Genomic DNA, 11,951 nt, shown 5'->3' on the forward strand with positions numbered 1-11,951 from the left:
ATATGGTAGACACCCAAATGTGTCTCCCCAAAACCAAACCCAGCGATGAATACCTTTCATGTCATTTGATTATCGAATGAGGTGAAAGTGTGAAAAGTCTAGTGATGAGGATGTTTTTATTAAAATATCTCTTCTTTCTGTTTTTTGAAAATATTTCTTTTCTTACCCTATTTATGAAAAACGTGCATTCCAGTTTAGTTTGGTCCATGATAAGGGTCTAATAATAGTGTGGTTGGATAGGGCTCAAAAAGAGCTTTCCAACGATATATTATAAGCCCAATTCTGATGAATAATGAGGAAGTTATGACCAAAATACTAAATTGGGCCCGGTTTGGTTCTTACATACAGCCCAATGATCTAAAGGATGGCCTATTATTAATTATCATTCCTAAAGCTATTAGGATTGATTATAGTCTTCTAGAATACTCTAGAAGGTTCTTTTGAATCCTAATGGAGTTAGGATTGATAATTATGTTTCTAAGAGTTTGAAATTGAATAAAACTACTCCTTTTGAGAATCCATGTTTAATACGAGATGGAATATGTTCAGATATTATTTTCGTGCCTCATAATCTTTATCCAAATTTTATATGGTTGGATAGATCTTGAAACTATCTTTTCAATGATATATTATAATATTAAATCCGAGCTATAACGGAAAAAATATGAATAGAATATGAAACTCTATCCAAAACTGACACCCTTTCACTATTTTGGCCATATCTTTTTATCCAACTACATATTTGTAGACACCTAAAAATGTCTCGCCAAAACCAAACCCGATGATAAATAACCTTTCACCGCCATCATTGGTCGGGTTGAGAATTTAATTTTTGGAGTGCTTAAATCCATATTTCCATTTCATAAACCAACCCAACTCCTAGCCCATTTCCCCAAACCATAACTTATTTTCCTCTTTTCGTGCCTTTAAACCCAAAAATAATTCATTTTGTGTCCTTTAAAATCATTCATTTCGTGTCCTTTTTTAAAAACGTTTGATCCAGTTTATTTTGGTCCATTATCTGGGTTTAATGATTGAATTGTTGGATGGGGCTTTAAAAGAGCTTTCCAACGATATATCATAAGCCCAAATCCGAGTTATAATGAATAAGTTATGGCCAAAATATTAAACTAGCCCAAACCGAACCTAAGCCCACCTTACCTACGACCCAATGATCATGTGGAGGGTCCAAATTATTTAATCCCATTCCTAAACCAATTAGGATTAATTGGAAGCTTCTATAAGTTTCTAAAAGATCTTAATTATCCTTTTTGAAAAGATAAGATTAAATAGTTTGAAATTGAATAAAACTCCTTTTTTTGAAAATCCTATTTATATCCGAATTGAAAGACGTTCAAAGATAGACATATATTATTTTCGTGCATAATAGTTTTTATCCAAATTTTATATGGTTATATATCCCTTGAAATTATCTTTCCATTGATATATTATAATATCAATTCCGAGCTATAACTGAAAAGATATGAATAAAATGTCAAACTCTATCCAAAACTGACACCGTCTCACTATTTCGGATATATCTTTTGTTCTACAAAATATTTTAATCTGATTCTAATTGGATTAGAAAGTAGACTTCAAGAGCTTTCCAATGATATCTTATTCCGATTTCTGGATCAAAAGATATGATAAAAAAAAAACCGCAAAAACTGTTGTCTATCGCAAGAGTTTTATCCGATTCGAATTCTTATCTTTTCTTGATTCTTCGACCCTCTTTTTTCTCTATAAATAGAGGTCATATCACCCCTTTTTCAATCATCAACAAGCTTGATCACAAATTAATTCTCTTCTCCCTCTTTAGGCTAAACACTAGCCTCCCCATTCTCTCACCATTCTTCTCTTAAGCACTCTAAGGAGTGTGTACTAAACCCGAGGTTCCGTCCTTTAACCAAGGCGTGAAAGTTATAATTAACTGAGGGTTTGGACCAAATCAAATCTACATTTATTTAATTTAATTTCATTTGCTTTATATTTTTATTGAAGTTACTAACAGTTTATTCATGATGTAGCAATTTAAAGGAACGTGCGGAATGTGAGTAATTAATTAATTTAATTACTCTTATTTTATTTTTATATTGCTAGTATCATGATTAGGTTTATTATTATTTGATCTGACTCACATTATTATTGTTAAATTGCTTCCAATATTAATGTTTATTCTATTATATTTATTGATCACCATTTTGCATGTTTAAAGGGAATATGTAATTGAAAATCACGCCTAATAAGATAATTTGGACAACCGGTTTAGGTTCCTTTTTAATCTTGTTTTTTAATCAAGTGATCACCAATATTTTAGAATTATGTGTGCATTAATCTTAAACCAATTTAGTTAAATAATAGTTTGGAGCGAATTGAATTATTGTTTGTATGCCTTTGAGATCACAGGAATGCTTTTCACTATAAGAATCGAGTAGAGGCCAATACGGGCGAATGTGACTCCATGACTCACTTCGTACCATCATCCCCGATCCTCCTTTCGTGGTTCCGAACCATATGGAGTTACTAATCTCATGGATTATGAATGGGGTGTAACCTTCACGGGTCAATTGTTGTTGCCTTCGTTGTCCCTTATTCGTGGTTGCCTTTTATGATCCGTGAACGGTTTACAAGTTCCTTAAAAACTTGTTGGCGGATCCCTACTTTATTTGTCCCCAATCGTTGTCCCTAATCGTAATGTCAATTCCCACATCCTATGAGTGCCAAGCATATTCACAACATGCTTTTTACGTAGGCGCACTTCAAACGACGCCTACAATATTATATGCCTTATTTGGACTTCTGGATCAAAAGATATGATAAAACAAAATCCGCAAAAACTATCCTGCAGCGCCAGACGACAAGCTTGTCGGGCGGCGACAAGGGCAGTTGTGGCGACAACGTCGTGTTTTATTCCTCTTCAAACTCCGATTCTTTTTTTATAAAATCCGGACTATTTTCATTATAAATAGCGTCATTAGACCTCCGTTTTTTAATGAACTCTCAACCAAAACTCTCTAATTCTCTTCTCTCTTTAAACTAAAGCTTATTCTTTCTCTCTCTTTCTAAGCCTAGCCTTTTACAAACACAATTCCTCATACATTAGCACTAGACACACGTAGCCAAGTTTGAATTTGTCTTCGCCCTAGACGTGAAAGGTTTGGTGTAGACACCCATTTGTGTCTCCCCAAAACCAAACCCGGTGATGAGTACCTTTCACGTCGAATCATAATCGAATGAAGCAAAAGTGTGGAAAGTTTAGTGTTGCGGATAGTTTTAATTTCTTTTCTCTTCTCTTTGTTTTTTGAAAACTTATTTTAAGAAAGCAGCCAATCCAGTTTGGTTGGTCCATGATATGGGTCCAATAGTAGTGTAGTTGGATGGGGCTTGACAAGAGCTTTCCAACGATATATTATAAGCCTAATTTTTTTTTTGGAAAATAAGATTTTATTACCAAAAAGAGAAAGTTACAACTTACAAAAGCTAAGTTATAACTACCACCAGAACACCAAAAGACCTGAAAACAACAGGTCACCCCACGACCAGTTCTAGACCCAAACCTAGCCACCTTCTAGGAAGGGTTCTAGGAAGGCCTAGAACAACTAGACTCAGATTTCCGGCCACCTTCTAGGAAGTTATGGCAAATTTACTAAACTGGGCCCGGTTTGAGCCTTGTATGCGGCCCAATGATCTAGGGGAGGGCCTAATATGAATTTATCATTCCTAATGCAATTAGGAATGGTTTTAGTCTTCTAGATTCTTCTAAAAGGTTCTTTTCATTCCTAATTCAATTAGCATTGATAAATTGACTTTTGTTGACTTTTCAGAGTTTTAATTAAAATCAAAGAACATTTTTGAGGAAAAGATACGATTTTATCCTCCTGTACGGCAAAGTTTATTTGATTTTAGAAAACGCGTCAAAAACAAGATTAGCGCCCAACACCAGCCATTGGCGCCTGGCGCCAATCAACTGGCGTTGGCGCCGGCTCTGTTTCAGTTGCGCCAATGTTCTGTTTTGATATTTTATCTTTTTGGCTAATTTCTCTATAAATAACGTATTAAAAACTCCGTTTTCATTCATCAACAATCAGTTTTCAATTATATTCACCTACAACCAGTTTTCATTCGCAATCATCAATTCTCTCATGCTCTAATCCATCTCTCCATCTCTCTCTCTCTCTCTCTCTAAACCTTGCTTTTTACATACAAAATTCCGCATTCACAAGATCTAGAAACACCTAGCCATATTCGAAGTTGCCTTCTCCCTAGATGTGAAAGGTTTAATTTCTGAGGGTTTGGTCCCAAATCTCTATTTCAATTATTTAATTTAATTGTTGTTTATTATTTTCCTTGAAGTTACTAACGTGTGTATTTTGTTATTAGAAAGATGTACGAGGCGTCAAAGTAAGTTCTTTAATGGTTTTTATTGATATTATGATGTAGAAATCATGTTTAAATTGTTATTATGATATTCCTAGTATCATGTCTAGGGTAACTTTAATATTAAATATGATTGCTATGATGCTTCCTATGTTCTTCCTAATATTTATGATTGTTAGTATCATGTTAGGGTTAAAGCTTTGATTTTTATTGTTTAGTGACATTTTAGGGTTTGTTATTAATCTTGTTAGTATCGTGCCTAGGATCTTGATATGCTTTAACATGATTATTATTATTATTAATATGATTGTTATTATAATGATTATTTTTATGATTTATGATTATAATTGTTATAATTGTTATGATGATTATTTTTATGATTTATGATTATAATTGTTATAATTGTTATGATGATTATTTTTATGATTGATGATTATTTGTAATTATTGTGAACATGATTATTTTAATTATAATTTGTTATAATAATTATTTTGATTATTTATTATGTTGCTTGATTATCATTTATTGTTATTGCTTGATCACATCTTTTATGCATGTTTAAAGGGAATTTGTACTTGTAATCACGCTTAATAAGATATTTAATAATCTTGTTAGGGTAAATATGATTATAATTTTTAGTGATCACCAATAATAGTTTATTTGTGCATTAAATTCAACCAACATAGATAAACAGGTTTAGGATTAATCCTATTGATTGCATGATAGTCAGGAAGCGCACATGAATACGATTAGAATAAAGTAGAGGCCTATTATTAGGGCAGGTTCAATTTCTTTCAGGTTGGATTTGTACCTTCATCCCCGAACCCTTATTTGGTTCAAGACCTTATGGAGTTGACGATCTCTTGGATTGTTAAGGGGTGTAACCTTCACCCTGTGAACGGTTTACAGGTTCCTAAAATTTGTTGGAGACTCTTTTGCTCTATCTTCTTCCCTTTTGGATGCCATCAGTGTATGATCACAGTGGGGTTCAAGCTAGGGGTTTAAACGCTTGAAATTTATTCCCTACAGTTTTTGGCGACTCCACTAGGGAGGATTTCTATTTTAATTCCTGAATTTGCTTCGGCAATGATTTAGAATGAGTGGATGAGACTCGAAACATTCTAAGTGTTTCATGTGCGTAATTTTGATTAACATTATTGTCATATGCATAAAAAAAAATCTCATTGGAAAGACCATCCGTAATGAGTTAAAACATAGGATTTTACATGTAGGAAATTTGAGAAATATCTTTCACAACTAGGACCGAAATAACACCGCGCGAAACTGGAAAATTTTATCGAGCACAGAAAGCTGCTGAGGCATGTGGGAAGTAGCGCCAGGGGCCAAAGCTTGGTGCCAGACTTTAAGCCGTAGCGCCAGACGCCAGCATTGGCGCCAGGCGCTACAGTTAAAAACTGGCGCCAGTCTCTGTTTGCTGGCGCCAATTTCCTCCAATACCGAGCCAGAAATATGCGTTCTAATTTCGACCGGTTTTTCGTATTGTTTGCTCGATCCTACTTCCTGATTGAATTTTTTCTCACTTTTCTGAAACCCATATGTGTTCTACATATGGACATAACCCTCTGGGAATTCATGCTGCATCTACCTGATTGAATGCTCTGTGCAACAAAGGGTACATCCGAGAATGTTGAATTCACCAAACCATGGAAGTGAGTTTTTTTCTAAAGCTCGCGGTGTCCCATCCACTCGCGCCAACCCTTCACGGTTAGGCTTCCGCGCGGTGCATTCAGACCATTAACCATGGACCCTCTATTGACTAAACCATATCCCGAACTTTAGAGAACTAGAGCCATGGTTAGGTTGCGAACTCATTGCATTATATTGTGCCTACTTGACTAATTGTGCATTATTTGTTGTGCATATATTCTATGTTTCTCTTAACCGTTTGTTTGACTTGTGTTGAGATTAAATAAATTAATGACCTACACAACTTTGCCCAATTAATTAATTAATTAATGAAATAATTAGAGTCAATAAAGTCTAATATTTTAATCAGAATTAACCTAGTACGACTTTAGGCATACCCCAGTTGATTAATAACACCGAAAACAGTCTCAGATTGAAGCTCCACCATTGGCGCCAAAATCTAAGCTGTAGCGCCACTCTGTGGAGTATGGCGCCTGGCGACAACTCTGTCGTCTGGCGCCAAGCTACACAGTGCGGCGCCAGTTCTGTCGTTTGGCCGACAGTTCGGATTATTGGTCGAGTCATCACCTAGGGTCTAATTAACCAGTTTGCTAATTAATTTGGTTAATTTTCGCTGTCAATAATACTTTGTCAAGTCTTTAATTGAGTCTAGTCACATAGTCTAGCCACATGGTCATGACACGAGTCTTAACGTACTACCTACACTCACTAGTCTTAGGTTCATGCATGAGTCGGTCTTTTCCGTCATTTGAGTTGGGGAGTACATTCTATCCCTAATTCTTCATATCCCTCCATCTAAATCTTCTTTCACATTCTATTCCAATCTTTCTTCACTTCCTCCATCCATTGCATGTTGAATAAAGTTTGAGTTAAATAATTAACAATGAATATCCCCAAATTCCTTTTCCACAGTACTTGGTCGAGGAGAGAAGGACGATTAATCAAGGACAACCTCTTTATTCAAGTCTCGCTTTTTGATAAACCAATTCGTCAAAAGAGGAAGGCTCAAAATATAATGGCAAGTCAAGAAGAATTCAATGAGCTTAGGAACCAATTGGTTGCCATGACTGAGACACTGAAGCTACTCACACTCAAGATCAATGATCCCGTGAAGCAACAACAGATGGACCTCATGCAAGAGAGTCTAAGCAAGCTATCTAATGACTATAAATTTCAGGGCATGAGTTCACAAGGGGTCTTGCTGGACAAGGAACTTCTTCCGCATAAGTTCAACGCCACTGACATCCCAAAATTTAAGGCAACATATAACCCTTACTTTCATCTAAGAGCTTTTGAAACTATAATGAGCATTAAGGGTATCGATAAGAAGGTTTTCCCCTCTCTATTCCCACTATCTCTCAAAACCGTTTGTCAACAATGGTTCTTTTCTCTCGAGAAAGAAAAAACCTCTTCTTGGGAGTCGATAACAAACGCTTTCGTTGATAGATACAAGTGCAACATCCAAGACGAAACAGACCACAGACAACTTGAGATGTTAAAACAAAAAGAAAACGAAGGGTTCACTTCTTTCTTCAACAAATGGAGGGAAACTTCCGCTAATATGGTCAAGGCTCCTACCGAAAAAGAATATGTGAGGATGTTTATCAAGAATCTCCAAAGGAAGTATTCAAGGCACTTAAAGTACCAACACAATCTAAATACTTTCAAGGCTGTCTATAATATAAGCATTGACATTGAAGATGACCTTCTGAAAGATAATGGTGCGAGAGGAAAGAAGAATGACCATCCTTCTTCTTCCTCTCCCATTAATGAGGTACATGCCACAAACGCCTCTAAACCACGAATCCAAATATCAAAAAGGGTGTTCACTCCACTTGGTATGAGTTATGAAACAGCTTTCGAGAAGCTACATCACAAAGGACTAGTCATACCCATAGGGCCCATCAAAGATCCAGTTCCAGAAGCCAGGCCACCTAAGTGGGACCCTAATAAGCAATGCAAATATCACCAAGGAAAGGGTCACGACACCGAGGAGTGTTGGAAACTCAAAGAAGCTATTCAAGATCTGATCAATAACAATGAAACTTCCGAGATTCTAGCCATCGAAGATGACCAAGCATCCTTCAATCCATCACTTCTTATCACACCTGTAGGAGAGCCCATGATCGAGACAGCTTATATGACCTCTCTCGATGAAGTGACCATGATTGGGGAAGATGAAAGTCTTTTCTTAGATAATACCAGGGTAGACTCGGCAAGTCTAAAAGAGGATGTTCGAAAATTGCAAGATGTCGTTGCCATGCTCTTGAATGTGGTAGAAGGATTAGCAAATCGGGTGATGGCCATCGAACAAAATTCTCGCCAAGAGTTTATTGAAGAACTCAATGCTCCTAAGCCACTAGCAAAACAGACCATTGAAGGATACATACCAATAGGAACGCCTTATAATGAAGCTTTTGACTGTCTACACGATCAAGGTCATATTCGCTCCATTGGTCCCAGTCAAGACCCTCCATCTGAAATTTTTTTTCCCAAAGGGGATCCAAATTCCTATTGTCGATACCATAAAGGTCGTGGTCACACCACCGAAGTATGTCTCGCCCTCAAGGATCGTGTTCAAGACTTCATTGATTCAAATCTCCTTCACGTTCCTCCGCGCGACAAGGAGGCCAAGATTAGTGACAATAGTAACAGTGGCTGTAAAGGGAAAAAGAACGACTATCCTTCTTCTTCCGGAAACACCTACTCTAGTAATAGTGTTGGTATTTTCGACCTTAATGAGATCCTATCCATGGGTAATCGAAAACAACCAAAAAGGGAATTTACCCGTATTGGAATTAGCTACGATGATGCTTTCGATCGACTCCATTCCAAGGGAATCATTACTCCCATTGGACCTATTCAAGATCCCCCCTTAAGAAAAGATTGCCTAGTTGGAATCCAAACGAACATTGCAAGTACCACCAAGGTAGGGGTCATGCTACTGAGAGCTGTTGGAAGCTAAAGGAGGCTATCCAACATTTGATTGATAATAACAAGCTTCCCATGCCTCCAGTTAACAAGAAGAGCGAGTGATGATAAAGGAAACAATAAAAGACAAGAGGCGAGCTTCAACGACAAGATTTCGTGACCTATTTTTTCTATTCTTTTTTATTTACCCTCTCCCCAATAAGTCTAGCATAGGCACCTTTTCTTTTCCCTTAGATTAATTTTGTAGATTCTTTCTTTTCCTTTTTTTTAATAAAATGAGCATTTATTCTCTTACATATGATCATTTCATTATATTGCATAAAACAAAAAATCCATGTCAAATTAATCACAAGGTATACCAATGATTTGAGGCACCCCTTGTAGCCACATAATATCTCCTTTCACCTTTCAAATTTACAATCCTTTCTTCATAAACCACTTTGAGCCTCGTCTAACGATAGACCCTTCATTTTTTCAACCTACATCTACCTAACCTTGGGATGGGACAGTGTGCAACTTATGCAATTCTAAAAAAGGCTTGAGTGAATTCAAAAGATAAAAATAAGCAAAAATAAATAAATAAATAAATAAAAGTGTACAAAAGGGCAAGTGTTCCAATGTCTTTGATATGAAAATATCTTTGATATGAACACGTCTCAGATTGCGTCTCTTATCGAGTGCTCGGTACCATTCCTAAGAGACATGAATGCCAAGTGAGTGATAGACCGCATGATCGGGATTGCCCACACTTATAAAAATAAAATAGATGCTAAAGCAAAAGATAAAAGTGAGCTAAAAAAGAGTAGAAACTCAAGCATAAATATATAAAGATTCAAAAGCGAGGTTGCACACCTTGGGGGCTTATCTAGGGTCTTGAGCCTTTATCCCCTTCTTCTTCAGCCTTTAGCCTAACCGCGTTACAACCCTTAAAAGACCTTTTTAAGGTATACACACTTGTGCGAGGTTCGGCTAGAGCTACGTTCGGCCTGATTCCTAACGGATACGTAGGCAACCTCACATCGAGGTGCGACCGTAATAAACATGCATTCATTTTTACATTCACACACCATGATCATATCAAGGGATTCCCTGTGCTCATCCCTATTTACTCAGAGCTAGACTTGGGGGCTTGATCCCTACATCATTAGCTTACCTAGCCTAAGAGTCACCACCATTTAACTCTTTTCAATATATTTTTTCCACACACATAGCTCTTGTGGCCTAACTTTAGTGTCACTTTCACTCACTGCACAGATACATGACCAAATATACTTCCATTAGGAAGCCTTTGTCAAGAAATCTTAACATAACGATGAAGCATGCCTTGTCACATCACTCATCAATCATAATTGTCATTGCATATCGAAGTATGAAGTGCTTAGCCTCCGTGCCTAAGTTACCCAAATACTTTCATCATGGAGTCAACAGTTGAAATAACCTAGGATGGGTTAATCCTTGAACCTTGAGAGATGGTATCAAACAACATTTGACTAAGCTCATTCAACATGCATTTGAAAACTTCGATTCTTTTTCGCGTCTTTCTTTTTCAGGAGAAAGTCGGTACCCTCCACAAAAATGACGGAAATACTTTTTGCTTTTTTGCATTTTTCGAGTCGCACAATCATAATACAATGCACACACGGGTCATGAGTCACACGTGTCATTTCACTTCCAGTCGAGTCAACCTCGAGTCAGTTGATCACAGCGAGTTAAGTTTATGCCTTGAGTCGTGTTAAGTCAATGAGTCAAGCGACATTAAACCTTAGGTCAACCCTAAGTTGATTAAAGAGATTGGCAAAGTTCTATAGTAAAAAATAAATACAGGTGCAGCAGAATAGGGAAGAACCTATCACAACGTCTGGCGGCAAAGTCAATTCTTGGCGCCAGAGATATTTCAGCAGCGACAGCTCGAAGCCTCTCAGAAAGGTGATTTCGACCTTATACAACAATTTCGGGTTCCTTGGTACGCCAGTTAGCCTTTATAAGAAATTTGACATGATTAAGTAGTCAGTTTGATTACAATCACAATAAGTGATCGACCTGAGGAAAGATCGTCTCACTTAGCTTAAAGCGCCTAATCACGGAGACACCGATATACTGGTTTTAGCGGAAGCAAAGTTCAGGCGAGCTTTAGAGATCGACAAACGTTGGTCTTCGGAAATTTTTCTTCAGAATATTATCGCAACAAACGTTCAAATACCAAAGCTCTATTGTTCAGAGACGCGTGAACATCTCCATCAAAGCTCTTTGCTCCAGAGACGCGTGGACATATCATCAAAGCTCTTTTGTTCAGAGACGCGTGAACATTTCCATCAAGCTCTTTTGCTCCAGAGACGCGTGGGCATATTATTCAAGCTCTTTTGTTCAGAGACGCGTGAACATCTTCATCAAAGATCTTTTGCTCTAGAGACGCGTGGACATTTCCTACAAGCTCTTTTGCTCAGAGACGCGTGGGCATCCTATTATCAAGCTCTTCGTTCAGAGACGCGTGGACACATCATTCAGAAGATCATATAAAAAAGAAGCTCTTTGTTCAGAGACGCGTGAACATATAAAAAAGAAGCTCTTTGTTCAGAGACGAGTGAACATCGAAACAGCAAGGTGGCGTTCCCTAGATTGTGGAGAGTTGTCACAAATAACTGAGGATTGTTTCAAGAGAAGCAATCTTCGATAGTATTCCCTTGGACGAGGAATATTATCAAAGAGGAGGAGGATCGTTTCAGGCGAAGCAATCTTCCAAATTGGAAGCAGTTACAGGCGTAGCGGTTTTCAAGCGGGATGACGTTCTCTAGCTTGTAGGAGGTCATCAAAACAATCGGTTACTTTCAGAGACGTGTGCTCAACGGTGCAATATATGCGTTTATTAACTCTTTTACTGTTTAACTAACGCTAGTTTGCATGTATCGGCGTTACAAGAGTGATTTAGGATCGTAGAACGTTCTGAATCATTCTCTGTCCCTATCGATACTTTGACT

This window comes from Chenopodium quinoa, unplaced genomic scaffold (assembly GCF_001683475.1).
Source record: "Chenopodium quinoa cultivar QQ74 unplaced genomic scaffold, ASM168347v1, whole genome shotgun sequence".
NCBI classification, from domain to species: Eukaryota; Viridiplantae; Streptophyta; class Magnoliopsida; order Caryophyllales; family Amaranthaceae; genus Chenopodium; species Chenopodium quinoa.